General features: G+C 43.5%; 1 non-coding gene across 1 annotated transcript; it reads right to left on the reverse strand.

The window, feature by feature from the left end:
- Nucleotides 1-6,860: 6,860 nt before the first annotated feature.
- Nucleotides 6,861-6,966, reverse strand: LOC131007393 (small nucleolar RNA R71). The gene has a single exon (XR_009096095.1). It is a non-coding gene; the product is annotated as a small nucleolar RNA R71 (small nucleolar RNA).
- Nucleotides 6,967-13,961: the final 6,995 nt, after the last annotated feature.

Here is a 13,961-nt window from a genome sequence, read left to right on the forward strand (position 1 = left end):
GGCCATGGAAATCATTGAAAGTGTGGCCACCACAAGTTATCAATGGCCATCAGAAAGAGTCATGTTGAAGAAGGTGGCGGCTATATCTAGCTCTGATCCTATGGCTATGTTTGCTACTCAGATGGTTGTGTTGACCCCTAAGATTGGCACTTTCAATACTATGAAGGCTGATCCGACTGTGGACATGAGAACCCAACTGTTCTGGATGATGCTGATTTTGTCAACAACAGAAACTTTGGGAACTTCCAACAGGGTCAACAAGGTGGGTTTCAAAGAGAAAACCAGGGGAACTATCAAGGTGGGCAACAATTCTACAATAGAAATCGTCCTTACCTAAATCTGTCATGTGGAAATCCCAACAATGCACTTCAGGCTCTACCATACTTCTCTGTTGCTAATGGAGTTATCAATAAGGAAAATAAGCCAAATTTGGAAAAATTGTTGATGAAGTACGTCTCAAAATCAGATAAACAAATGGAGAAGCTTGAGTCTATTACCGCTGCTTTAAGGACTCAGATGAAAATGTTTGAGACCCAATGAGCTTAATGGCCAATGCTATCAACAATCTACATCAGTCAGACAAATTTCCAAGCAATACTATGTTGAACCCAAATGAGCAGTGTATGGCCATTGAGTTGAGGAATGGCACTGCATATGAAGGCATCCATGGATCTCACGAAATGGAGGATGAGCTAAACAAAAATTATAAGGAGCGTCGATGAGTTCCACCTCCTAATTATCCTCCCATGCTGGCGGGAGCCCGTCGTTGTAGACTCTTCACACAAATACATTTATAAGTTCATATGCGTTAGGTTGCGCTAGCGGTAAGTACAGTGTCGATCCCACAAGGAGTTGGTGTATTCTTTGTTGGATTTGTATACTGAAAGCAAGAACCTTTTATGCTTGTATACAATGATTCCTGTTTTCACTGTTTTAATCTCCTATCTGATTGTGTTCATGATTGCATGTGTATGTTCTCTATCTCTATATAAGTAGATTATATGGTGTGTTGTAGATCACAGAAGACCATATAATTGGATTAACCTTAAGAGATATAATATAATCACAACCGAGATAACTTTAGGACGAGTCATCGTTTTAGGCTGCGGTATAGATGGAAGTAGTTTGTCTTGACTACTTATCTATACTGGTACGTCATTACGTATTGATAGGACCACAGTGAGATACATTCTTCTATCTGACTTAAGTGAAGAATCAAAGATCTCGGTAACTTATAAGATCTTAATACTAATAAGATTTCAGATATATATGTTGATTCGTTTATCACTTTGATTTACTATGAGTGAGAGTTATATAGTAACTTGAGTACTCTGTATCTTGGGTGATAGCGGTTAATATATGATATTTGATTATCTGTATTAGTACTCGTATCCGGTATAGGATAATGACATCCCCTTAAGGAGCTCAATAATGTTTATTGCGCTAAACCCTGTAGGTTGATTAAGTTCAGGCGCAATAATGAGGTTTGAGTGGTACTGCTTAAGGATTACAAAGAGATTAATTAAATTAAAGCTGTCAGAGCTCTAATTAATTAATGGATGTCGGATATTTTAAATACGGGGATTTAATAAGTCTAAATGCAAGCCCCGACTCATCACCGGCAATAAAGGGGTAAGTCAATATTAGTTCTCTAGTGGAATAAACTAATATTTATAAATTAATTATGGTCTGGGCTGACCATAGATAATTAATTTATTTGTGGCCTATCTTTATTCCTTGTATTTGGTCCCTGGACTGGCCCAAAGTCTCCTAGCCCAAGAAGGGCTAGAAATCGCCCCACCCTAGTTGGCGCCCCCTCTCTTTGTATTTCTTATTTAAATACAGCTATCAGCTCTCAGGAAAACACACTGATAAAAATTAGGGTTTTGAGAGCTGTGGGAGGCGCAGGAAACGTGTGGAGATTTCTAGCTTGGGACTTTCATAGCTCGTTGTCCATCCAACGGTGAAAGCTGAACGGGATACAGTTCAGAAGGTCAGAACTGGAGTCTTTCGATACGATCATCAACGACCTCTGCATCCGCTTCTCAAGTAAGTAATTCCTAACACCTATGTGCAGCTGTTAAATTCATAGGAGCATGTTTAAGATTAATCGTTGTATGATAAATTAATAATAACCAAGAAACCATCATCGGGCAAACGAAGCATTAATTCAATTTAATATTCATTCAATTGGTATAAGAGCCCAGGATTAATTTCTTGGCTCTATTATTAATTTATGTACGATTAATAATGTGCGTTGTTTTTATTGCTGTTGTTCTTCGTGGCTTGTTGATTCGTGGGATACGTCGTTTTGACGTTGTAATCATTTTTCACCACGAGAAAATCCGTGGTTAGATTAGGTTTTTCCAAATTGTATATATTTTTCTGTTGTAATATGTAAAACTGAGGAACGAGACGAGGACGACGACGAATCAACAACGGATGAACGGTGTGAGGAGGACGTGCAGGGTGCGGAGCGGGCAAGGCTACCGGCGCCGAGGGCAGCGCGCGCACAAGCGCTTGCGCGCTGTGCGCCGCGCACCTGGTCAGGCTGCTGAGCACGCCGCTGCTGCTCTCGCCGAGGGTGCCGTGCACGCCATGCGCGAGGGGCTGCTGCGGGCTGGGCGAGCAGGCAAGGGGACAGCCGGCAGGGACGATGCGCGCTCGGGGCCGCGCCCGGCGAGCGACGCGCTGCCGTTGCTGTTGCCGCGCGCTGGATCGGCTCCGCTGCTGCTGCTGCTGGAGGCGCCGAGCGCTGCCGACTGCTGCTGCTGCTGGACGCCGCTGGAGGGCTGCCCGTCTGGCTACTGCCGAGCGACGGGGCGGCTGCCATGGGAGGTGGCGGCGGCAGCTAGGGTTTCCAAACCCTAGCTGCGAATCTCAAACCCTACTTTCCAAAGACGGGCCTGTTTTTGAAGTGTTCGGGCCAAGTTTACGTTTTTGGGCTTTTTCTTTTCTGTTTTAAATGTAATAGATTAGAATTTGGGATTCCACGAATGGGTCACGAAGAATTTAATTCTTTAATTATGTTCTTTGCATGCCGTGGTGTTTATCCCTGATGCTCTTTACCTGCTTTTCTATGTCTTTGCTTGTTAATATGTTTTTATTAACTGCGCTTAGACAAGCATTATAATAGGTTTATCGTTTTCTTAAGCATGTTTTAGAATTCTGCGAGCATGTTTTACATGTTGCGTTCTAGAAGAGCATGTTTAGGATTATGTGCTTGAGCATGAACAAACCTTTTGAAATTAAAAAGACTAAACAGTTTTAATAATTTTTAAGCAATTAAAAATTATTATAAGACCTCCACATGCGGCCTCAAGACAAAGTGATTGAGATTATGAGTAAACGTCCACACGAACGTGGCTTACTTCGTATTTGATTTCACAAGTTTGTTAAGTTGAGATTTCTATTAAAAATATTTAAATCCATTTAAGTAGTGGGAGCTATGCGGTAAACGTCCACACGAACGTGGCTTACTCGTGTAATTCTCATAAGTACTTTAGAGGATGGATTTTAAATAAGATAACCAAGAGATTAAATTGAAAGCGATATGGTCCTTGTGAGTATGCTAATTTCAAGAATTTAATCATCAAGGTTAAATTGTTGTTACTGTTTAGATATCATTTCAAGTATAATGTACAACTCCCCAACGGAGTCCCTTCTTGAATATGATATGGTCTGGTTTAAGTCCAACTATTAATTTCCTTTGTCAAAAGGTTAAGTTGACATGGATGGAAATTAAATGACTAAGTAAATAGTCTGGTTGAGGGGTTCATGTGTAAACGTCTACACGAACGTGGCTTACATATGGAATTCTTTGAGCGGTTGGAGGTTTCATTAATATTGTTTTATCAAAAGGTTACAATATTATTGTTACGAATTATGTGCTTCATGTTCTTACATGTTTAAATTGTTTACTTTCAAATATGTCTATGTCTCCAATCATCTCTAGTCTTGCAAACAATCCTTTCACCGGTCCTAACTATACCGAATGGAAATGCCATATTATGTACATTCTTGACGCTGAGGAGCACAATTTTGTGCTTACTACTCCACGTCCTGCTGCCCTAACTGACGCGTTGACCGATACGGAACGTGAGACGCATAAAAGGTGGCACAAGTCTAATAATATGGCCAAGTGCTATATTATGATGACTATGTCACAAACTTTGCAACTCCAGCATCAGGTCATGATTGACGCGGCTGGCATCATGCTGAACCTCTATGAGGTTTATGGACATGATGAGAGAAATCTTAGCATGTAAGATGAGCGAGGGCAGTTCTGTGCACGAGCATGTCATGAACATGATAAATCTGTTTGACAGGCTCGACATGCTCGGAGGAGGTATCGAAGGCGAAGCCAAGATCGATATCATCCTGAACACTCTCCCCAAATCCTTTGAGAACTTTCGTCTCAATGTCGTTATGAGCAAGGTCAACTATACTCTTAATGAGTTGTTGAATGCTCTAGTTACGGCAGAGAGAGTCTTGGGCAATAGGAAAGAAGTGCTTGTCACTGCCAAGGGACCTGCTTCTTCGTCGAAAGATGGGAAAAAGAAGCGCAAAGGTCCAAAGGGAAAATGTGGCAAGGAAGCTAGTGGGAGTGGTAAGGCAGTTGGCCCTACTGGCGGCGTAAAGAAGCCAAGTGGAAAGGGAAAGTGCTTCAAGTGCGGCAAGACTGGGCACTGGAAGAAAGATTGTCCGGTGCTCAAGGTAAAGGGACAAGGTACGTCACAAGTTCTAGTAACTGAGACATGTTTAGCTTCATTTTCTACTCATTCTTGGGTAGTAGATACGGGGGCAACTGACCATGTTTGTTACACCTTGCAGGGCTTCAAGCCGACAAGGAGTCTGGAATGTGACGAGATCACCATCTCCATGGGCAACGCGTCGAAGGTCGCAGCTGTTGCTGTTGGAGATTTATCTTTATGTTTTGGTGATGACATTTTAGTTTTGAGAGATGTTTACCTCGTATTTGGGCAGTTTTTGCGTTGGTTTCTACTGTGCATTCGAGCGTGTTTCATGACTTTTGCCCTATATTTCACGTGCTCGATGATCTTTTTGGGTGTGCTACTGTCGTGTGCAGGAATCGAGAGCGGCAAGCGTTTTTAGCATCGTTTGGAGATAATTTCGAAGGCAACCTCACGGCGGCCGCCGTGCCACGGCGGCCGCCGCCTAGACGGCGCCGCGGCACGGGCCGTGCTTGTTTTTGGACGATTCTGCGAAAGGGCCTCACGGCGGCGCCGTCCCACGGCGGCCGCCATCCACGGCGCCGCCGTGCCTGTTCAAATTCGGCAGTTACGATTTCTTCATATAAAAACCGATTTTTAGGGTTTTATTTGATACACTCGAACACAGCAGCCTCTAGGGCGATTTCCACTATTTTCCTTCGGTTTTTAGAGATTCTAAACATCAATATTCGTGCTCGGTTTCATTGAATTGTCGTTGATTGATCGTTTCATTCCGTTGGATTTGTTTTACTCGGATCACTACGTTTGTAAGAACTCATTTGTTTCTCTTAGTTACTTTGAATCTTTGGTTATTTGAATCCTTTAGTTGATGCTTTTGATGAATGTGATGATTTTAGATTATTGTCGTTGAATCTTGATAAATTACGTGAATCGTTGTTTGGTTATTGTTGCCTACGTTTCCGCTCTTGTTGATGAATGTTTAGAGAATTCTTTCTTGGTGATTTAAGCTTTCTTTGCAATTGAATTGATGTTTGATTTAGTTTCATGCCTAGGTAATAATTATTCATTGATGGTTCATAAGTTGATGATCGTTTGGTTAGAGTGCATCAATTGAAATCCTAGTTGATAATCTTCATGTCTAATACTTGTGTTCTTAGTTGTTCATGTCTCCTGCATTAGTTAATGTTTAGTACTTTTCTGTTTATGTCTTGGTGAGTAGAGTGCGAGATAGTGTCAGACCCAATTACCGATTAGAGTGTTTAGGTTTTATTTCTGTACTTGTGAGTAGCACAATTGAAGCCCTGCTAAGTCTTCCTTGAGAGACGACTTGAGTCACCTTACCACCCTAGGACGACCTCGTGTAAATTCGAGTCCATCCGCTAGGTGTTTTTGGATGAGTCAAATTTTGGCGCCGTTGCCGGGGAAGGCTTTAGGCATTTGATTGTGTTGCATTGTTTTCCGTGTTTACTTTTGTTTATTTCTTTTGACTCGGTTATTTTCTCCCTCCGGTGCGTTTGATTTGTTTGTTCGTGTTGTGTATGCAAGGACGTAGAAGCTTGAAGAGAAAGCTTGCACCTTACTACGACAACATTCACCGACCACGTGAGGTCCTTTCAAGCCTGGAGAAGGAGTCCGAGTCCAGTTCGAGAAACCTTGTGGAATCACAGTCTCGAGAGGGAGACCGTGAAGAGAGAATCGCTTCCAACCCCATTCTGGAAGCCGTTGAGGATACACCTTCTTTGCACTCTGACGGAGAAGAAGAAGCTCGGCCAAATCCTGACCAAGAAACCATGGCAGAGCAGAACTCATAATACATGGGAGATTTCTCCAGGCCAGTTATTGGGACCACTAGCACGTCAGCGATAGTGCTTCCCACGGCGGTCCGGAATTACAATCTGAAGCTCAACGATTCAAACCTGCTGCCGCTCTTTTATGGGATGCCGAGTGAGGACGCCTTACAGTTCATCCGTGACTTCTGCACTCAAGTGCAGACCTTCCCACTACTGGAACTCACCGAGGATCAGTTGAGACTCAAGTGCTTACCTTATGCACTCAAGGACCGGGCAAGAACGTGGTTACTGTCCTTGCCGCCAAACTCCATCACCACATGGGCAGAGGCGAGTGAGAAGTTCATGCTCAAATACTACCCTAATCACAAGACGCAGGAGATTAGGACACAGATAATGAACTTCATGCAAGGAGCTGACGAGCCCCTCCACGAGGCTTGGGAGAGATTCCAAGATCTCCTCCGCCAGTGTCCACAGCACCAGTTAGCACCCGTCATGTTGATGCAGTTCTTCTATGACGGATTGATTCAGACGGCACAGTTCATGGTGGACAGTACCGCTGGGGGCAACATTGCCCGAAAGACAGCTGATGAGCTCAAGGAGATCTTCGACACTCTTGCCGCGAGTTCTCAACAAAAATCAGTCAGAGGAAGGAGGGTTGAAGCCAATGCTGTAGCCCCAAACAATGAGCTGCAGAAGCAAGTAGCGGACCTGATGAGGCAAGTTCAGCATTTAAGAATGAACCAGGTGGAGCCTCAACCCGTCCAAGCACCGCCGGCTCAAGCATCTCCAGCTCAGGCACCGCCAGCAGAAGGATGTGGCATATGTGGTGACTTTGGCCACGGAACCAACGAGTGCTATCGAATGGGGGAGTTCACACCCGAAGGGGAGGTAGAGGTCTATGTTGCCCAGGGATACCCAGGGAGGCCTCAGTTTGAGCAGAGGCCCATGTTTAATCAAGGGCAACAGAATTCCAACTCTGGTTGGAGAGCTCAGCAGAATTCTGGATGGAGGAACCAAGCTCCTGGCCAAGGATCGGGATCAAATCAGGGAAATCAATTCCGCCGCCCTCCTCAGCAATTTGGGTATCAGAACCAGCAGCAGTTTTACCCACCTCAACAGCAATTCCCCTTTCTTCCTCAGCAGATCTACCCGCAAGCTTATCAGCAGCAGCAGCAGCCCCCGCAGTATCAGTAGTATCAACAGTTCCCTATGCAACAAAGGGAATTCTCAGCAGCAGTAGCAATTCCAGACTGCCCCCCAACAGTTTCAGAAGCAAGCTCAACCGCAGAAGCCGTCCCTCGAGGACACCATGCAATCCTTTATGGAGATGACCAAACAGAACATGGAGTCACAGTCTGCTACAATCAAGCGCCTTGAGACGACCGTTGGACAACTCTCAGGGACCTTGAACCAGATGCAACAGCAGCAACAACCAGGGAAGCTCCATGGCCAAGGATTGCAGCCTCATCAAGCTCAAGTTGTCACAGTCCTACGGAGTGGAAAAAAGGTGGACAACAAAGTGGAGATCCCTACTGACGAGCCCCCTAAGGAAACTTGTGAGGAGGAGATGGTGAAAGAAGTACCCCCACCGAGAGAAGAAAAGCAGGAAGGAGAGCCCTCGGTGAAGCTTCACAAGGCCACCAAGCCTTACAGACCACCGATCCCGTACCCAGGTCGGTTGAGGAATGAGAAGCAAGATCAACAATTCACCGACTTCTACAACATGTTGGCAAAGATGAATGTCAACTTGCCACTTCTGGACGTGATCAGAAATGTCCCAGCCTATGTGAAGTTCTTCAAGGAGCTGGCGTCTAAGAAGAGGAAGTTTGTTGACAACGAGAAGGTTCTTGTGTCCGAGGTTGCCAATTCCATCATGCAACAATCCTTGCCACCCAAGCAACGAGATCCAGGTAGTTTTGTTATCAATATTGCTTTGGGGAATGGTAAGGAGGCCTCGGGTATGCTTGATTTGGGGGCAGGAATTAATTTGATGCCGTACTCTATTTTTAAACAACTAGAGTTAGGTGATTTAAAACCCACTCGAACATGCTTGCAATTGGCAGATAGATCAGTTAGGTATCCTCGGGGGGTCATTGAAGATATCTTAGTTAGAGTGGGTGGTTTAATCGTGCCTGTCGATTTTGTTGTGCTTGAAATAGGAGAAGTTCATGAGAATGGCAAGGAACATACTTTAATGCTAGGAAGACCATTCATGGCCACCACTAACACGTTGATTGATGTGAAAAATAGAACAATAAAAATGACCGTGTTAGGAGAGTCCGTGTCTTTTTCTGTGCATCATAGTCGCGCTTTGCCATCATCTTCATTTACTAATGAATGCTCCTATATAGATGCTATTGATGGCCTCGCCGAGATGGTTTATGTGCAGGAACAAGAGATAGTGGAGATCTTTGCAGGATCGGCGGATATGGAGGAGTTTGCTAGGGAAGCCGAGGAGAGAGAGAGAGAACGAAGAGACAAACTCCCCATTGATGAGCCTGTGGTGCTTGAAGATGCCACGAAGTGCAAAAAGCCCAAATTGGAACTCAAGGATCTCCCCAAACACCTCAAATACGTGTACTTGAAAGAAGGAGAGGAGAAGCCCGTGATAATATCCGCCGAGCTCACGCATGAGCAAGAAATGGCGTTGATGGAAGTGCTAAGGAGCAACAAGTTGGCATTTGGTTGGGGCCTTGCCGACATTAGTGGCATTAGCCCCGCCACATGCATGCATCGGATTCACCTCGAGGATGGAGCAACACCCAAGAGGGATGGTCAACGAAGACTCAACCCCGTCCTCATGGAGGTAGTACGCAAGGAGATACTCAAACTATTAGCGGAAGGGATCATTTACCCTATCGCCGATAGTGAGTGGGTAAGCCCGGTGCATGTGGTGCCCAAGAAGGGAGGTATCACAGTTATCCTCAATGACAACAAGGAGTTGGTGCCGACCCGTCCGGTAACGGGTTGGCGTATGTGTATTGACTACAGGAAGCTAAATGTCGTCACAAAAAAGGATCATTTTCCTCTTCCTTTCATTGATCAAATGTTGGATCGTTTAGCTGGTCATGATTTTTACTGTTTCCTTGATGGTTTGTCAGGTTATTACTAAATAGCAATCGCGCTGGAGGACCAGGACAAGACGGCGTTTACCACCCCATTTGGTACCATTGCGTGGAAGATGATGCCATTTGGGCTGTGCAATGCACCGGGGACCTTCCAACGGTGCATGATGTCGATCTTCGCGAAAATGATAGGTGATTTTGTTGAAATTTTCATGGATGATTTTTCCGTGTTTGGTAATTCGTTTAGTGATTGCTTGGGTAAAATTAACTTGGTTTTAAAAAGGTGTATAGAGAGTGGGTTAACTCTTAGTTGGGAAAAGAGTCACTTCATGGTGACTACTGGCATCGTTCTTGGCCACGTTGTGTCAAAAGATGGTATAGAGGTTGATAGGGCTAAGGTGGAGGTGATTGAAAAATTACCCCCGCCAATTGATGTGAAAGGAATAAGGAGTTTCCTAGGTCACGCCGGGTTTTACCGGCGTTTCATTAAGGATTTCTCTAAGATTACCCAACCTTTATGTCGTCTGCTTGCTCAAGATGTGAATTTTGATTTTGATGAAACTTGCATGCATGCTTTTGAATTGCTGAAGTTTAAGTTGAGCACTGCACCTGTTGTTGTTGCACCCAATTGGTCATTGCCTTTTGAAATTATGTGTGATGCATCAAACTCCGCTGTAGGAGCCGTTCTTGGTCAACGTGTTGATAAAATGTTGCGTGTAATTTACTATGCTAGCTTGACTTTGAATAGTGCACAAGTGAATTATACCACCACTGAGAAAGAGTTGCTTGCTGTGGTTTTTGCTTTAGACAAGTTTCGTGCTTATATCATCGGGTCTAAAGTTATCGTCCATAGTGATCATGCGGCTCTAAGATATTTGTTGACTAAGTCCCAAGCTAAGCCACGCCTTATCCGTTGGATTTTATTATTGCAAGAGTTTGATCTTGAGATTAAGGATATGAAGGGGAGTGAAAACTCCGTTGTCGATCACTTATCTAGACTTGAGCATAATGTGGTTGAATCGAGTCAAGATGTCATACATGAGTCCTTCCCGTTTGAACACACATATGAAATTGCCTCTGTGCCTTGGTTTGCTGATATTGTCAATTACCTTGCTTGTGGGGAATTAAGACCCGATCTAACATCCCAAGAGAGGAAAAGGTTTTTGGCTACTTGCAGGCAATATTATTGGGAAGACCCTTATCTCTTTAAGTTGGGAAAGGACGAGGTAATTCGAAGATGCATCCCGGATGTGGAGCAACAACAAGTGTTGAGGCTCTGCCATGAAGCCCATTGTGGTGGGCATTTTGGTGGACAAAAGACGGCTCATAAGGTCCTCCAATCCGGTTTGTTTTGGCCCACTCTTTTCAAAGATGCTCATTCTTTCTATCTCACTTGTGATCGGTGCCAAAGGGTTGGGAACATTGAGCGCAAGAATGAAATGCCCCTCACGAGCATTCTTGTTGTTGAGATTTTTTATGTGTGGGGCATAGATTTCATGGGCCCCTTTCCTATGTCATATGATTTTTGATGTGTGGAGAAATGTCCCACGGCGGCCGCCGTGCCTGTTCAAATTCGGCAGTTACGATTTCTTCATATAAAAACCGATTTTTAGGGTTTTATTTGATACACTCGAACACAGCAGCCTCTAGGGCGATTTCCACTATTTTCCTTTGGTTTTTAGAGATTCTAAACATCAATATTCGTGCTCGGTTTCATTAGATTGTCGTTGATTGATCGTTTCATTCCGTTGGATTTGTTTTACTCGGATCACTACGTTTGTAAGAACTCATTTGTTTCTCTTAGTTACTTTGAATCTTTGGTTATTTGAATCCTTTAGTTGATGCTTTTGATGAATGTGATGATTTTAGATTATTGTCGTTGAATCTTGATAAATTACGTGAATCGTTGTTTGGTTATTGTTGCCTACGTTTCCGCTCTTATTGATGAATGTTTAGAGAATTCTTTCTTGGTGATTTAAGCTTTCTTTGCAATTGAATTGATGTTTGATTTAGTTTCATGCCTAGGTAATAATTATTCATTGATGGTTCATAAGTTGATGATCGTTTGGTTAGAGTGCATCAATTGAAACCCTAGTTGATAATCTTCATGTCTAATACTTGTGTTCTTAGTTGTTCATGTCTCCTGCATTAGTTAATGTTTAGTACTTTTCTGTTTATGTCTTGGTGAGTAGAGTGCGAGATAGTGTCAGACCCAATTACCGATTAGAGTGTTTAGGTTTTATTTCTGTACTTGTGAGTAGCACAATTGAAGCCCTGCTAAGTCTTCCTTAAGAGACGACTTGAGTCACCTTACCACCCTAGGACGACCTCGTGTAAATTCGAGTCCATCCGCTAGGTGTTTTTGGATGAGTCAAGAGATATTTTATATATGCCGGAGTTTCGGCGGAACATAATTTCTGTTTCAAAATTATTTTTGGATGGATATTCTGTTACTTTTGATAGAGGTGTCTCTATCATGAAAAATAACATGACTATTTGTTCTGGAATTTTGAATAACTCTCTCTATACTATTACATGTCCAATTAAGAATTCTGTCCATGTTGCATCTACATCACAAATCTGTCCTAATCCGAATAAGAGGAAATATTATTCTCATGAACAATATACACATGCGTGGCACCTAAGATTAGGCCACATCAATCTAAATAGGATCCAAAGGCTCGTATCAAATGGAATCTTGAAAGACTTTCAAGCTGTTCCATTTAGAACCTGTGAATCCTGTATAGAAGGAAAGATGACGGCAAGGCCTTTTAAGGCTAAGGGGAATAGGGCCTCGCATATGTTAGAATTGATTCACTCTGACTTGTGTGGACCGATGTCCACAAAAGCTCGTGGAGGGTATGAGTATTTCGTCACTTTCATTGACGATTACTCAAGATATGGGTACATTTACCTACTTCAACGCAAGTCTGAATGCTTTGAGAAATTCAAAGAATTCAAGGCGGAAGTGGAGAAGAGATTGGGTGAATCTATCAAGTCATTGCGGTCTGATCGCGGTGGTGAATACCTCGGAAATGAATTTTTGCAATACTTGTCAGATTCAGGGATTACATCCCAATTGACTGCACCGGGTACTCCCCAACAGAACGGTGTAGTGGAGAGAAGAAATAGAACTCTTTTGGAAATGGTACGATCGATGATGAGTTATGCATCGTTGCCTATTTCGTTTTGGGGATATGCCTTGGAAATAGCGGCTTACTTGCTAAATCTAGTACCGTCCAAATCGGTTCCTAAAGCTCCTATCGAGTTATGGTCTGGGCGCCAGCCCAGCTTCAGCCATATAAGGATATGGGGTTGTCCTGCATACGTGCTTGATAAGGAAGCGAAGAAACTGGAACCTAGATGTGATGTAATGTTGTTTGTAGGGTATCCTAAGGGAGCAAAAGGTGGTTATTTTTATAATCCTAAGGATCAGAAAGTGGTTGTTAGCACCAACGCACGATTCTTGGAACAGGATTATATAGATAAACACAAGTCTAAGTCCGAGATTGTCCTTCAAGAAATCGAAGGCAATGGACAGGCGATTCCATCACCCCAGCCAAGTGTGCAAGTTAATGCACCACAGGATACTGCACAAACCATTGTCACAGCTGTACCACCACCGCTTCGTCGTAGTGGGAGGGTTGTAATTCAACCCGATCGATTTATGTTCTTGGGAGAGTCTTCGGATCTTCTTCCTGTTGATGAACAAAAGGATATCGACCCTGATAACTTCAGACAAGCGATGGAAGATCTAGATGCAGATTCATGGTACGACGCCATGGTTTCTGAGATAGAATCCATGACAGCTATGGATGTATACGAGAAAACTGAACTGCCCGATGGCTTCAAAGCTATAGGTAGTAGGTGGGTATACAAGAGAAAGCGAGATTCGGATGGCGAAGTCGCAGCTTTTAAAGCTAGACTGGTGGCGAAAGGTTATACCCAGGAACATGGTATAGATTATGATGAAACCTTTTCGTCGGTTGCCATGCTTAAGTCTATCCGAATACTCCTTGCCATAGCAGCCGACATGAACCTTGAGATTTGGCAAATGGATGTCAAAACCGCTTTTCTAAACGGTTTCCTTGAAGAAAGAAGGGACATCTATATGCAGCAACCCGAAGGGTTTGTGAAAAAGGGCGAAGAGCATCTTATATGGAAGCTGAAGAAGTCCATTTATGGACTTAAGCAAGCTTCGAGGTCATGGAACAAGCGTTTTGACGAGGTCATTAAATCCTATAGATTTGCTCGTTGTGAAAATGAAAGTTGCGTGTACCGTTTAGATGCCAATGGCGATGTGGTTTTCCTTGCACTTTATGTAGATGATATCCTCCTCATTGGCAACAATGTTGAGCTATTATCAGACATAAAGAAGTGGTTATCCGAACAGTTTCAAATGAAGGACTTAG

Source organism: Salvia miltiorrhiza, chromosome 1 (genome assembly GCF_028751815.1).
Source record: "Salvia miltiorrhiza cultivar Shanhuang (shh) chromosome 1, IMPLAD_Smil_shh, whole genome shotgun sequence".
NCBI classification, from domain to species: Eukaryota; Viridiplantae; Streptophyta; class Magnoliopsida; order Lamiales; family Lamiaceae; genus Salvia; species Salvia miltiorrhiza.